The 13,086-nt window shown below is 37.9% G+C and overlaps 1 protein-coding gene across 1 annotated transcript in view; it reads right to left on the reverse strand.

The window, feature by feature from the left end:
- The window catches only part of LOC111219848 (leucine zipper putative tumor suppressor 2 homolog), a 35,845-nt gene extending 25,216 nt beyond the window's left edge, over positions 1 to 10,629 (reverse strand). Inside the window, exon 1 of the mRNA XM_022742678.1 lies at positions 10,454 to 10,629. The gene's annotated coding sequence lies outside the window, so the exon portion shown is untranslated. The remainder of the gene's footprint in view (positions 1 to 10,453) is intronic.
- Positions 10,630 to 13,086: the final 2,457 nt, after the last annotated feature.

Raw genomic sequence — 13,086 nt, forward strand, 5'->3', positions numbered from 1 at the left:
GGCTCACACTAACTGCCCAGTACCAAACAGCAGACAGATAATCAGTTTTTTTAGAGCTTTTTAGACTTTTTTCACACCAAAATAATTGTGTGATCCATTGTTAATCTAAAAAAATTACTTTATAGTAGGGCTGCACAGTATCCAAAAAAATATATATTTATTGATATTATTTTGGCAGATATTGCAATTTCAGTATGCTTTTTCAGTTGGAATGGTCGTTTTTGCATTTCATTTTCACTGTTGCTTTACATCTGGAGAATATGCTTTGTAGGCCGGGCGTCACTGTAGCACCACAAAGCTTACGGTGCTAACAAAGCACAACAATGTTGAGACACATTTTACCTTTATCAAACAAATTGCAGCTCCTGCAGTTTGGATGTTGCACTTGCCATATTACGATTGATTATATTTTGATTAATTGTGTAGTTTATAGTCATTTAAAACAGTCACTATTAAAACAGTTCATCAAACACGGACTGATCAGAATTTGGAATAATTAGAGCAGGCAAGAACATTGTGGTACAAAGACAGCAGGATATCATGAATTACAGCCTAATTACTTTCATAAACATTCAGTATTAGTATGAGCAGTTGTGCTTGTTTAAGCACCATGGCATGCCATGAGTTTACAACCACACTGTTCAGGAGGCTACATTAAATAGGATGGGGTGCAGGAAATAAATTTAGATACCTATTGGGAGGGACAGTGTAATAGAGGAGAAGTAATGAGGATAAATGAGGTTCTGTATTTGCAAGGCTTACACACACACACACACACACACACACACACACACACACACACACACACACACACACACACACACACACACACACACACACACACACACACACACACACACAGGACCATTGGACTATTAAGGAACAGGGTGGCGGCCTGCTTCTTCCCTATCCAAACACTGCCACCCCACAGCACTTAGGTTTATTATTCTAATGTTCAGCCGTGTGCCGAAGGGTTCAGGCAAGTTAACAGACTCAACGATAGATGGTGGGACCAGCACACCCTGAACAAAGGCTGTTCAGAAAATAGGGAAGTGGTGCAGCATAAAAAGAGGTCATACAGCCAGACATGTTGACATTACTGTACTCTGGATATGTGAGACAATGCTCAACAAACTGAAAACATGCAATTCATTTTAATTTGACAGCTGCTTGCTTACACACAGTTGCGGTCAAGAACATAATAACGGCATAAATGTAGGGAAAGAAACAGTTTGTTGGTTTTGTGTTTAGAAATTCTGAAATCATACAGCTGTTTATTTGGAAGGATAAAATGGGCAGAGTGGGAAGTCAATCCACTGGGAAAACTGGCATGTCTGCCTTGTTTGGAGAGCGAGAGGATGGCCCACATGGAAAGCATCGCATTCCATCTTAAACAGTACAAAATCTCTGTATTTTTCTCAGACATCCTCATTTAGGATCATCCAGGCCAAACCTCAAACATCCTCCTACGTTTTAGAAACCTACTAAGAAAACTCACTGTTGTGTGAGCGGTGAGGGACTGAGGATAAGGAGGAAACAAGAAGGACCAGGAGAGCAGCTGTGAGTGAAGAGGTGGTGGTTGAACAAGCATTGTTCAAAAATAAGATGTCTACCACATTTTTAGGAAGTGAAATGTAATATGTAAGGTATCCGTGTCTATATGGGAATCATTATGACCATATTAATAGACATTTTAAATTCCAATGCTAGGACAACTGTATGACAAATCACATAAAATAATAAAACTGATGTTACAGGCAATGGCCTGTGTTTCATTGTGAAGTATACATCTCTTCACATGTGTTAAATGCTTCAATAATAGATTTTGTTTTGTTTTTAATCACGGCTTTGTAATTCATGGGCTAAGGCTGCAACTAACAGTTAATTTCTCAGTTAACTGATTAGTGGTTTGGTCTATAAAATGTCAGAAAATTGCAAAGACCCCAAGGCGCCGTTTTAAAACGTCAAACAGAGTTCTCACATTGGAAGAGCAGGAACAAGCACATTTGGGGATTTTGGGATCAACAACATGTTAAGATCATAACAAATGGTCAGTATGATCTTTGTTCCTATAAGACATATAAATACAGTTATGTGAAGTATTTATAGTGTAGCTGACGTTTTTCTTAACCAATCAATAGTGCGATATTAGTTTATATACACATATACTGCTAACAATACTGTCAAAGAAACACGGTTACAAGAAACTGCAGTGCACAAACGCCACAGAAATATCTGGTGTAATTTAAAAACAGGGTTTGTCCACTAGAGAGCACTGACTTTTTTTTTTATCTTAGTTACTACTTTTAAAAACAAATTTAAAGAATCTTTATCACAAATCTTTGTTTGCGTGTTTATGTGTCTGTGTTAAAAAAACAAAAAAGTGGCTGATCCAATGTTGTTATCACATTTTTTAATCAACATTGGTAATGGGCACAAAAAATAGTATCTGTTAGGCTCCATGGATACGTTTTTGGATTAATTATTTACTGCTCAATAAGTAGACTGCTGGTGTTAATCATGAATTTTAAGTATAAGTGACTAAGTATTTAACTGATAACAGAAAGCGGCACCTAAAGTATTTATGGGTGTAATAATGTCTCAAATGTTAATCTGAAAACTAAAAATAATATAAAAGAATAATGAAAACAGGGCAGCCTATGTTCTGTTAGGCGTGGATGGATGGATGGATGAACTGCTACACATTGTTTGAATACTTGACATCTCTCGTCCTGTCAGGGTGCGCAGGCAGGACCGACGGCTCTCCACGCTCATTACTTCAGATCCACTTCCCTTGTGCCTGCGTAAGCCCTTATGCAACGCTGTGACGCAGCTACTGCCTGACCGTGCATCCCACCACCCACGTAGCTTCTGATTCGCACCCCTCGTTCTTCCCCACCACCTCTTCACCTCTCAGTCGCTCAGCCTACCGCCACACGGCCGGCGTCTCCACAGCACTGTTTGGCAGAGATGAGTCTTGTGCACACACTTATTATTTATTACCTGTGTCCCGCAGGTTTGAGATGTCACGTTTTTATGAGTATCAGTATGCGTGTTTAATATAGAGTGTGTTTGTGTGTCGTCCATCTCGTGGCCTCTCAGCAGGAGAATAATCAGGCCACAATTCACACAGAGAGCGAGGAGAAATCTATTTTAAAATATCCAAACAACCAACCTCAGGGAGGGGTCGTCCCACTTACATAAGTCCATCTACATACTGTACCTCTTACTGCAAGAAAACTAAACCAAGACAAGGAAGGGAAAGGGTGGAGACACAGAACAGTGGAAGCAATATTTTAAGATTGGTAACATATTACTTCTCCAGCTAGCACAGATAAAACTGACCAAACACGATTGATATCCCAGCTCCAAACTTCAGAAAGGACAAAGGGTGAAATATTACTCTGGGTTATGAGTTTCAAGATGAAATGAAAAAGGCATGTTTGGTATTTGACCATTTAGGAACACCTTTCAAGGAAAAAAAGTGACCTTGTTGGGTGAGAGTGAACAAAAGGAAATGAGAACCAAAATGGAGAAACTGTGAAATAGAGGCTGAAACAGAAGAGTGGAAGAGAACTTGGGTATTCATAATTTAATAATTTTAGCCATAATTTCTATCGGTTATGATAGATTTATCCTCACCATAGCAACATCACTGATTAGTTGATTAGTCAGTTTTTAGTTTTCTCATGTTCCAAACTAGAGACTGTGAGAAAGGCTGTGGGCTACCCCACAGTCAGGGGGTGTGACATGGGTTACAGCAGGAAACCAGGTGGTTGGCACAGCTGAAGTAAGTGAGTGGGAAAAAGAGTGGTAGCGAGAGAGGAGAAAAAGAGTGTGAGAGCAACAAGGTAACGAAAGATGTGAAAAAAAAAAAGGAGGAGAGAAGCAGGAGTCAGAGAGGCTCCAGGCCTGTACTGTACATCAGCACATATGGGCCTCCCTGCAGCAGCTGTGAATGTCATGATCACACTAACTACCACTGCCAATCACAGCTGCTCATGGGAACAGGGCATGTTGTTTTTCATGCCTTTTTTAGAGCACGCAATCATCCACAAGTGACAACAGATGATGCAACCCACTACATGTACATGCTGTGTAAAATATTCTCTCGACACGACTTAATTTTGGTGTAAACTCAGACTTGGGAAAAAGGTCAAACAACAAAATTTCACCTACATCCTACAACTAACCGTGATATCTGAATCCATGTAATCCGACGGTTACACACTACTTCTCTTTCCAATCTGAAGAATATTTCACCAATTTAAAATATAAACAAGACTAAGAGTGTGGTGCTTTGAGCTAAATGCAATCGCCAGCATGCTAACAAGCGCACAATAACTATTCTAGCAGATACAATATTTACCATGTTCACCATCTTTGTTTAGTGTGTCATAGAGCTGGAAAAATATATCTGCCAATATTAGCCTAGAGCAATTATTATTGTTATCTATATTTCAGCCGATAAGTACAAATGTGCCAAACTATAGAAATAATGTCATCTTTAAATAGTTTGTCCACCAGAGAGCAAGTTTGTTTTTTTCAAATGTAAAATGTTGCCTGTAGTATTTTGGCCTTAAAAATCCAGCATCATTAAGGCTATGGTGTTTTATCATACTAACACCTGGTAAGTATTATGAAACATCAACTACAGCTGAGACATTCTTATTTGGTCATAAAGTAAAAGAAAGTATTGGACAAATAAAAGAAATGACTTGATGGTGGCAATAGATGAAAAGTCAGGGAATCACTAAAGTAAGATCATGTCAGTCCATCTGATAGTTGCTGAGATCTTTTAGACTAGACCAAATGACCAGTCTGAGTAAAAAAAAAAAAAGGGGGCAAACATTTGGGAGAGATTAAGAAAATGAATGGCAGAGCAGTGATTGAGAGAAGTGACGCAGGAGAGGTCCGATCTCTATTTCGCTACACGGCATATTACAGATTTACAGGGAGAAGAGTTCTTTCATTGTTTCACACTCATCAGTATTCAGGGGATGAACACTACACAGCACTGGTAGCATCATCTACACTTTGTGTCATGTTCAGATACAAAACAACCCTGAGTTTTCTAAATGCAGAGAGTAATCTGTGGCAAAATTCTGACAGGACAGAGCAAGTGTCAGTTATTATTGTTCAGAAATAATTTTGTTGAAATAATTGTTGTTGATTCATAAAATGAAGTCAATTAATCATTTTAATTTTACAATTATTGTCATAATGTTCACATAGAAATTTTGTGGGAACATCAAAAGGTTTCTACAAGTTTTCACAGCATTTGTAGTTCTTTTAATTGCATCATCTTGTGGTACGGTCCTCTCCTGCTACTGTTTAATGGCACCCAATCAGAGAAATAGCTGCTGTTTATCTTGAAGAACCCCGTAGTTTCCAAACTCACATTTGCATTTTCTTTTGCTTTTCGGGAAATTCAGTTAAGGTTTGCACTACATGGACACCTAGCTAGTGTGACAGTGAGCAAACATACTCCACACCAGGACCCTGAAACTGTAGCAGCTAAATGAAGTTCATTCTTCATTACTTTCTTTCTATGACGTGAAAAAACTCAAACAACTTTTGGCAAAAGATTTGGAAAAAGCACAAGAATGTCGACCGGTATTAAGGAAATTAGTTTTAAACCATGAATGGTGGTTTGGTACCATGCTCCATTTGCATTGAAATTGGGCCATTAGTCAAAGCACTAGAAAAGGAGGTGACAAAATATGGCAGTTTGAAAAGTAAAAGATGTCCACAGATTAATGGCGTCTGTGCTCTGCAACTGAAAATTGGGACAAAGCAGAAATCACATGAGGTTTCACTAAAGAAAATGAAGTGGGAAGCCTGTGTGTGTCATAAATCTGTTGCTAAATCCTCTACATACCTTCCACACTTCAAATATTCATGATCACAGACGTAACCTGCTCAGGTCAGGACAGACATTCGCCTCCAGAAGGGGAGCCCTGACCCTTTCCCAGACTCAGGGATCTGAGGTCTATGAAACCTCAGCCCCTGCCTCTTGGTGCCCTCATACAGCTGTGCAGCAATCCAGCTGCGTGCAAAACTCAGAGGCTGGCTAAGAATACCAAACCAATCCTGGGGAGGAGGTAAGGTCACAAGCCCTGTGGGAAATCTGGATTATAGCTGGGAAATATTTCAATATAATATTGTGATACAGGACTAAATAGATGTCTGGGATCTTAGTCATCATAATACTATATTATGTAAATAGATTAAGACATACCATGTGGAGTGTTCGACCACTAGTGGTGCCATAGAGCAATGTTTTAATGAGTGGTTTTGTTGGTATCTCATGTGAAGCTAAAAAAAAATTAGTCAATTGACAGAAAAACAGAAAACTATTTTCATAACAGGTAATTGGTAATTGGTCAAAACAACAAATCATCATCTGCTCTCACTTTCTCCAATGAGAGGATTTCTCTGTTTCAATATCACTAAACTGAATTTGGACAAATCAAGATGTCACACTGGAATGATTTATAGATCCAAAAACTAATTACTATGTTTGTTTGTTAGGTCTTAAGAATACATGAGTGGTGAGAAACTCTGAATGTAAACATTATTGTTTGTCGACATGAAAACTTCCCAGGGTATCTTTAAATGTTTTTCTTCTGTGGTCTTAAAGGCTGCATTACAGCCAACTGACACGTTTCTGAAATAATTTCTGAGTCAAGAGAAATCAGTATTTTTCTTATTAACCATCACTACCTAGGTAATTATGCCAAATTTCTTTCTTAATGGACAAAATTAGATATAACAAAGTATACATTTATTATTAAAATTTGGGATTTAAAGCTGGCATGTAACTTTTATCTAAAATAAATGGGTTTTACTTACAAATTTGTTTTGACAAGGTTACATGAGGATGAATTGCTCCCATGTTATATTACAGACACGTGTACCCAGCAGGCCAGGGTCAAAGAGCTTTACAAAACTCATACACACTGAGGGTTATCACTGTTTTCTGTGACTGACTTAATCAGATCTTATCTGAATGACCCTGTCACAGTGAAACCCTCCTTTCATGTATTCAGCAGAAGCTAAATTAAAATCCATTGCTCTGAAGGAGGAAAGGGAGGGCCGACGGTTAAAGCCAACTGTGCTCACTTTGTTTTGTCAACATGCTGCATGTGTTGTGGATTCAGCATATTGCCTGAGTTTCCTACAGTGTGTTGTGACACTACAGTGGATCCTTAAGAACCAGCAGTCTGCCACAAACTGTCATACAGCAAGTCTTTCTTTAGCAGAAGAACATTTTAAGACATTTAAGACAGAACTCCAGGAGCTAAACTCAAGCTGTATTCCCTCTTTTGTTGTCTAGATACTAAACTGACATAAGCCTGTAGCCTATTTTGCTTCATGGCTCATTGTTTGAAAAACCACAAGGAGTCTAAAAAACTGTTTTAAATATTGTGGTGTGGGAAACTGTGCATAATCACTAATTACAGTAATTAACCAGTGACAGCAGTGTAAATTCAACATAATGGGATGCTACATAAACAAAGAAAAGACACAAAACACTAAATCAGCATTTCATTTGACATGATGGGGCCCTCAGGAAAACTAAACACAACAGTCTTCATGTTGCCTGACAGCTAAACACCTCCCACTGTGTTCCCATTGTTGTCTTGTCTTCTTAAGTTTCTCTCTTGTTATTTGTCCTTCAAGGAGACGGTTTGCACAGAACAGAGTGACTTGACCTTCAGTTTAAACAGCTCAACGGCAAAATTCACAGCAGCAGGACAGAGAGATATCACTTACAGAAAACACACCATTTATCCAGTCCACCTAGAAAACAACAAGGTGTGCTGCTCCAGAAAGATAAATAACTTGACTGTATGCACACACTCATGTATATTTTTCTATCGTAACAGTGCTTTCCCTCCCACTGCTCACTTTTATATTAACTGCCAGCACATATTTTACCTCAAGACTCAATAGCTCACAGACCTGCTCTTATATAAGTCTTACTTCAACAACACAACATAATTATAACATGAGAAGGTGAGATGCTGCTACCTCAGGGAATTGTTTGATGATAATAGCCAGAGCAGCATGTACATACAGCAATGAAATAGAAGCCGTGTTTTACAGAAGGTGGTCTGAAGGTACATCATCCCACATCTGCTGACTCAGATGTAAACAGACTCAAGAAACAAAGCAGAGACTGTGACAGGTTGTGTGAGGAAAGACACTCAGTTACCAGTTTATTAAGTACACCTAGCTAAAACTAATGAAAGCCAATCTTTGAATTGTAGCTCTTAAATACTTTTGTTACTTTAGAAATGATAAAGTGTTCAGAATCTAAAGTTTCTTGTTTACTATTCTGTGATTAGATACTTCCTGACCTAACTCTGAAAACATTTCAGATTAGACTATATTTTAGTTGGTTAGACTTTCTTTAGACTATGTTATTTATTCACCACCAATGCATTGTTAGACCCCAGGAGAAATAGCTGACAGCTAATGGGGATCCAAGTAAAGAACAAAGAATAATGAAGAGTAGCATACTGAGCAGCTTGACATATTTAATCAAATGCAAAAAGGGTGAAACATGTTTAAGTATTAAAAAAAAAAAAGAGGATAACTTTGGTCTCACCACCAACAATCAGGTATCGTACTGACACCCTTATCTAAAGGTTTCAAACTATATCCAGCCCTACTGAAGACTTGTTGAAAACTGTATTTAGCTACAGAATGCAACATAAAATAAATATCAAATATATAGTTATATTAAATAACGAATAAAATAAATAAATATAACTAAGAAACTATTGTCTCCTCAAACAAACTACATCAACAGATTCAACAAGGGATCCAAAAGTATAAGGAGAGTCAATACTACATTCAGATTAGATGAAATGCAATCAAACCCCAACATTAATCATGCAGTCATAATATTCTTGTCATCTAAAAGACAAAACATGGGGGGGGCACATCTAGAACTCAGATGCTAACACGCCGTTATGCTGACAAAGTCCTCTGCAAATGTTTAATAAATTATCAATGCAAATAAACTGTGGCCTCCCAATGTCAAGGCTCTACAGTCCACCCCTCTCCGAGCTGCTGAAGTAAGCACTTGACCTCTGCGTGTTTGTTTAGGCTGAAGAAATTTGAATAAAGCATCTTGCGAAGTTGGGGGTTGAAGGCCAGAGTTGGGAGAGTAACTCTCTGTCTGTTTGTTCTTTTTTGTCATGTTTTCAACTTGTTCCAAGTATTTGCCCTTTGTTTACACATGAAGCAGTTGCATGGAAAAAATAGACAAGGTTCTTATTTTTAATCTCATTACTTAAATGAGTACTCTTTTGGTATAAACACACCACTGCTGTGAGCTGCTCTGCACATATGTGCCAAAACTCCCTCTTGATAGACATCCAGTGTGCAATACTCTGAATTATATTCTTGTTTCTTCTAGTAATACACAAACTGTGCAGTTCTGATCCCACAGTGCACCTGGCAAAGTAATAAAACTGTGAACAAAGCCTTTATGTCGAGCCAGTGGCTGCAGACGGCGTCCGAGGGGGAATGCCATTCATTTTAAGAATTCACATATGTTATTGCTGCACCCCAGGGCAGGTCAAGCAATACTTGTAAACGTTAACCACTCTCTCTTACAATACAAGCTAGAAAATAGACCATGGGTTGTATTGTGTTGTCACTTGGATCTAAAATCTGCCACTGTCCCCAAAGACAATGAGACAATGTACTCAGTTTCGCTGCCACATATGATATTTGTGAGCTCTCGCACCCAAAAGAGGTTTAAATCAGATGACAAAGGGACAATAAAAAGAACTGTAACTTCTTATAAAGCTAATGGAGAGCAGTGCCTGAGTCTGACACACATTCCTATAACAACCACATAAGCATTCATTAGCCAAGCCTCTATCTGAGATAAGATAAAAGCAGTAGGATTGGTTTTGAGAAGATGGAGGGATATGCTGAGAGTCCCTGATAAGGAAATTGTTGATTTATGATCTGGACTAGAGCTCAAGTTTGAGCAGGAAATGAGTCTGGATTTACTGTAGGAGGCACTTTGTTATGTCTAAACCCACTCAACCTGTCATGACTGATGCACACGTTGATAAAATTTGGGGCTGCAGTTTTTTAAGAGAGGGCCACAGAGACTTCAGGGGCCTCCAGGCGGCATTTTACATTGTTAGATGATTTGTCTGGGAGGAAGAATATCAACACTTAATTTCCTCCAGGATTTACAGACTGTGTGTGTTTTCACCTGAAGGCAACACGAGAAATTAATTCAACCTTCACACACCTGTGTAGAGGCACAACTTGAATATTAGACGTTACTTTCAAATATCCAAAAAGTTACAAAGGCAACAACAGGGCTGTGCATTTACTTCTACAGCAACAATGTCTATGAGAAATATTTACACACTCAATACATTATAATATTAAGTTAAATCCAGTAAAAACCTACCATGTACGTGGAGCGGACCGTCGGGATAGCTGCTCTGTTCTGTAAAGTCTGCTGAGAAAATCTGGATGCGACGGGACGTTTTTCCTTTTTAAAATCGTCTTATCCACAAACTCGTAACTTTACCGAGATATGTGTTGACAAAACTACATGTTAAAGTTCTTTCTTTCCCTCTCGTGTTTTCCCTCCTGCCGTGGAAAACGCGTTTGTTGCTGTGCAGAGGGCTGGACAGGCGCTGCTCGTGTTTTAGAAACCTGAGGTAAGCTAGCAAGGAAAATAACGGATACATCCGGTTAGGGCTTTCAAAATAAGTTAAACTACTTCAGAAAATGAACGCAAATTAGTCTTGGTAAAAAAATGTTCATGGTAAGTCAAAATTTTGACTTTTTTTCTCATGATTTTGACTTAATATATTGTAATTTTGAAATAGTAAGTCAAATTTTAGACTTTTCATCTTATAATTTTGATTTTTATATCTCAGAATTCTTTTACTTTTATCACAGAATTGTGATGTGTTTATCTTAATTTTTTTTATATCATGACTGTTGTGACAAGCAAAGATTATTACTTTCCTGAGGGTTATAATGTTTAGTTTTGGTTTAAATGGTGTTAAAGAGGTGTTTATTCAACTTTTTGACCATTTTGGAAAATTTGTCATGTCAATGAAATGCATTTTGTTGTGTTGAGAGTAGAGCCCGACCGATATTGGATTTTTGAGGCTGATGCAGATACCAAGATAAAAGAGTAAAAACATTCCAATATCGATATATCGGCCGATATATACATACATATGTATATATATATATATATATATATATATATACATACATATTTAAATAATATATATATTCATACATATTTAAATAAACACTTGTGAAAAAGATATATAATGAAAGCAGAATATTTTACAGTTTAACAATAACCTTTATTGTCCAAAATGACATCAGTACACTGAAACGGTAAACTTCACTGGGAATCAAATATACATAAAATGCTGCCTATATAACTTGACTTGACCCGAACATTTCCACTGCATTATTGCTTCTGAATAAAAGTATTCATATCAGCGCAAAATCGTCCGACCAATAAATCGGTTGGGCTCTAAGTTGAGAGGTATTATTTGTCCACCCTTGTAATATTATTGAGGATAGGCTAGATAACAGAAACAGCTCTCAGCAATACAGTTCAGCAGCACCTCAAACTACATCCTCCAAAAATGTAATTTATTACAGGGCTGTTATATTAGACTGCTTTAGTTTTAGCTGGGTGTACCTATTAAACTGTTAACTAAGTATATAAGGATGTAAAATTGCCTTCAACTTACAGCTTTACCATATGCACACAGCAATGACTTCATGCAAAATTATATGCTTTTATTTTGAATGCCAACTTGCAAGCTTCCATTATTGTCTGAGGTGCTCCAAGCACATGCACATACACACACACACACACACACACACACACACACACACACACACACACAAACACACACACACTACTTTACCCTACTAATATCAGTAGTAGCACACTTTTGCTCTCACCCTAGAGCCAGGACACAACTGGGTCTTTAATAAAGTAGGCTATATAATAAGTAGCCTAAATGTTCAGTATTAACAGACTCATACAAACATGCAAACTCCTCACTACATATTTAACAGTCATATTTTCAGACGAAAAATAGCACAGAGATACCATAGTCATTAAAAACACCACAAAGTATTATAGCACCTTTCCCAGCTTGTTCCAGCACAACTGGTTCTCTGCTCTGTATTCTAAATATGTAGAACAAGGTCATACCTGACTAACCTTAACCCTCGCAGACGAGTCTTTCTGCTCCAGACGAGTAAAAGAAGGCTATTTTTACTGGATATAAGCCCATGGAGAGATACATTTTTTTAGACACGTTTTTTTTAATACATGTATATACTGTATGTGGTGGTGATTGTCACCATGTTTTTTTTCATATGGGCAAGAACATGAGATTAAGAAGCATATGATTAAATTTCTCTGTCCACATTTTGATGAACTCTGAGTGACTCTCTGGTTCCATATCACATAGCATTATATGCATTACGCAAACAACAGTCTATGCTACATAGTGTCAGTGTTGGTCTACCACATTGGTTGGCTAAAATTTGGTGGAGACATTCATGATCTCCCAAGGATACAGCCTTTGATTTTCAGCAATGCCAGATCCTTTTAAAGATTCAAGGATTTCTTTTAAATTAATGCCTACTTTTGACACATGCACTATTTATATTCCCTGCAAGAAGCAGCTAAACACTTTGCAATTTGCATCAAACACAAACACACACACACACTGCTGCATGTTTGCATGGGCTGGCTTATTTACTTTGTGTGCATGTAGTACATTTCCCAAGTTTTCCTTAATTTTCAAAGAGCTGAGTTCCGTTTACAAGGAAATTTGATTTACTGAACTGGGCGGCTTTGTGAAGCTGGTGGGGCTCCAGCAATCAGGCCTGATGCGAATGGAGGAAAATTGTCCCGCACTTATCTGGCCACTAGAGAATTTGAGAAGAGTTGTTACAGTAATTGATAATTGTGTGTGGGTTGAATGCGGCGTGTCTGCTGATAACAACTTCCCAAATCAAACCTCTGAGTTTGTTCTTCGCCAC

The sequence above is a fragment of the Seriola dumerili genome, unplaced genomic scaffold (assembly GCF_002260705.1).
Source record: "Seriola dumerili isolate Sdu_G_001 unplaced genomic scaffold, Sdu_1.0 BDQW01000068.1, whole genome shotgun sequence".
Lineage (NCBI taxonomy): Eukaryota > Metazoa > Chordata > Actinopteri > Carangiformes > Carangidae > Seriola > Seriola dumerili.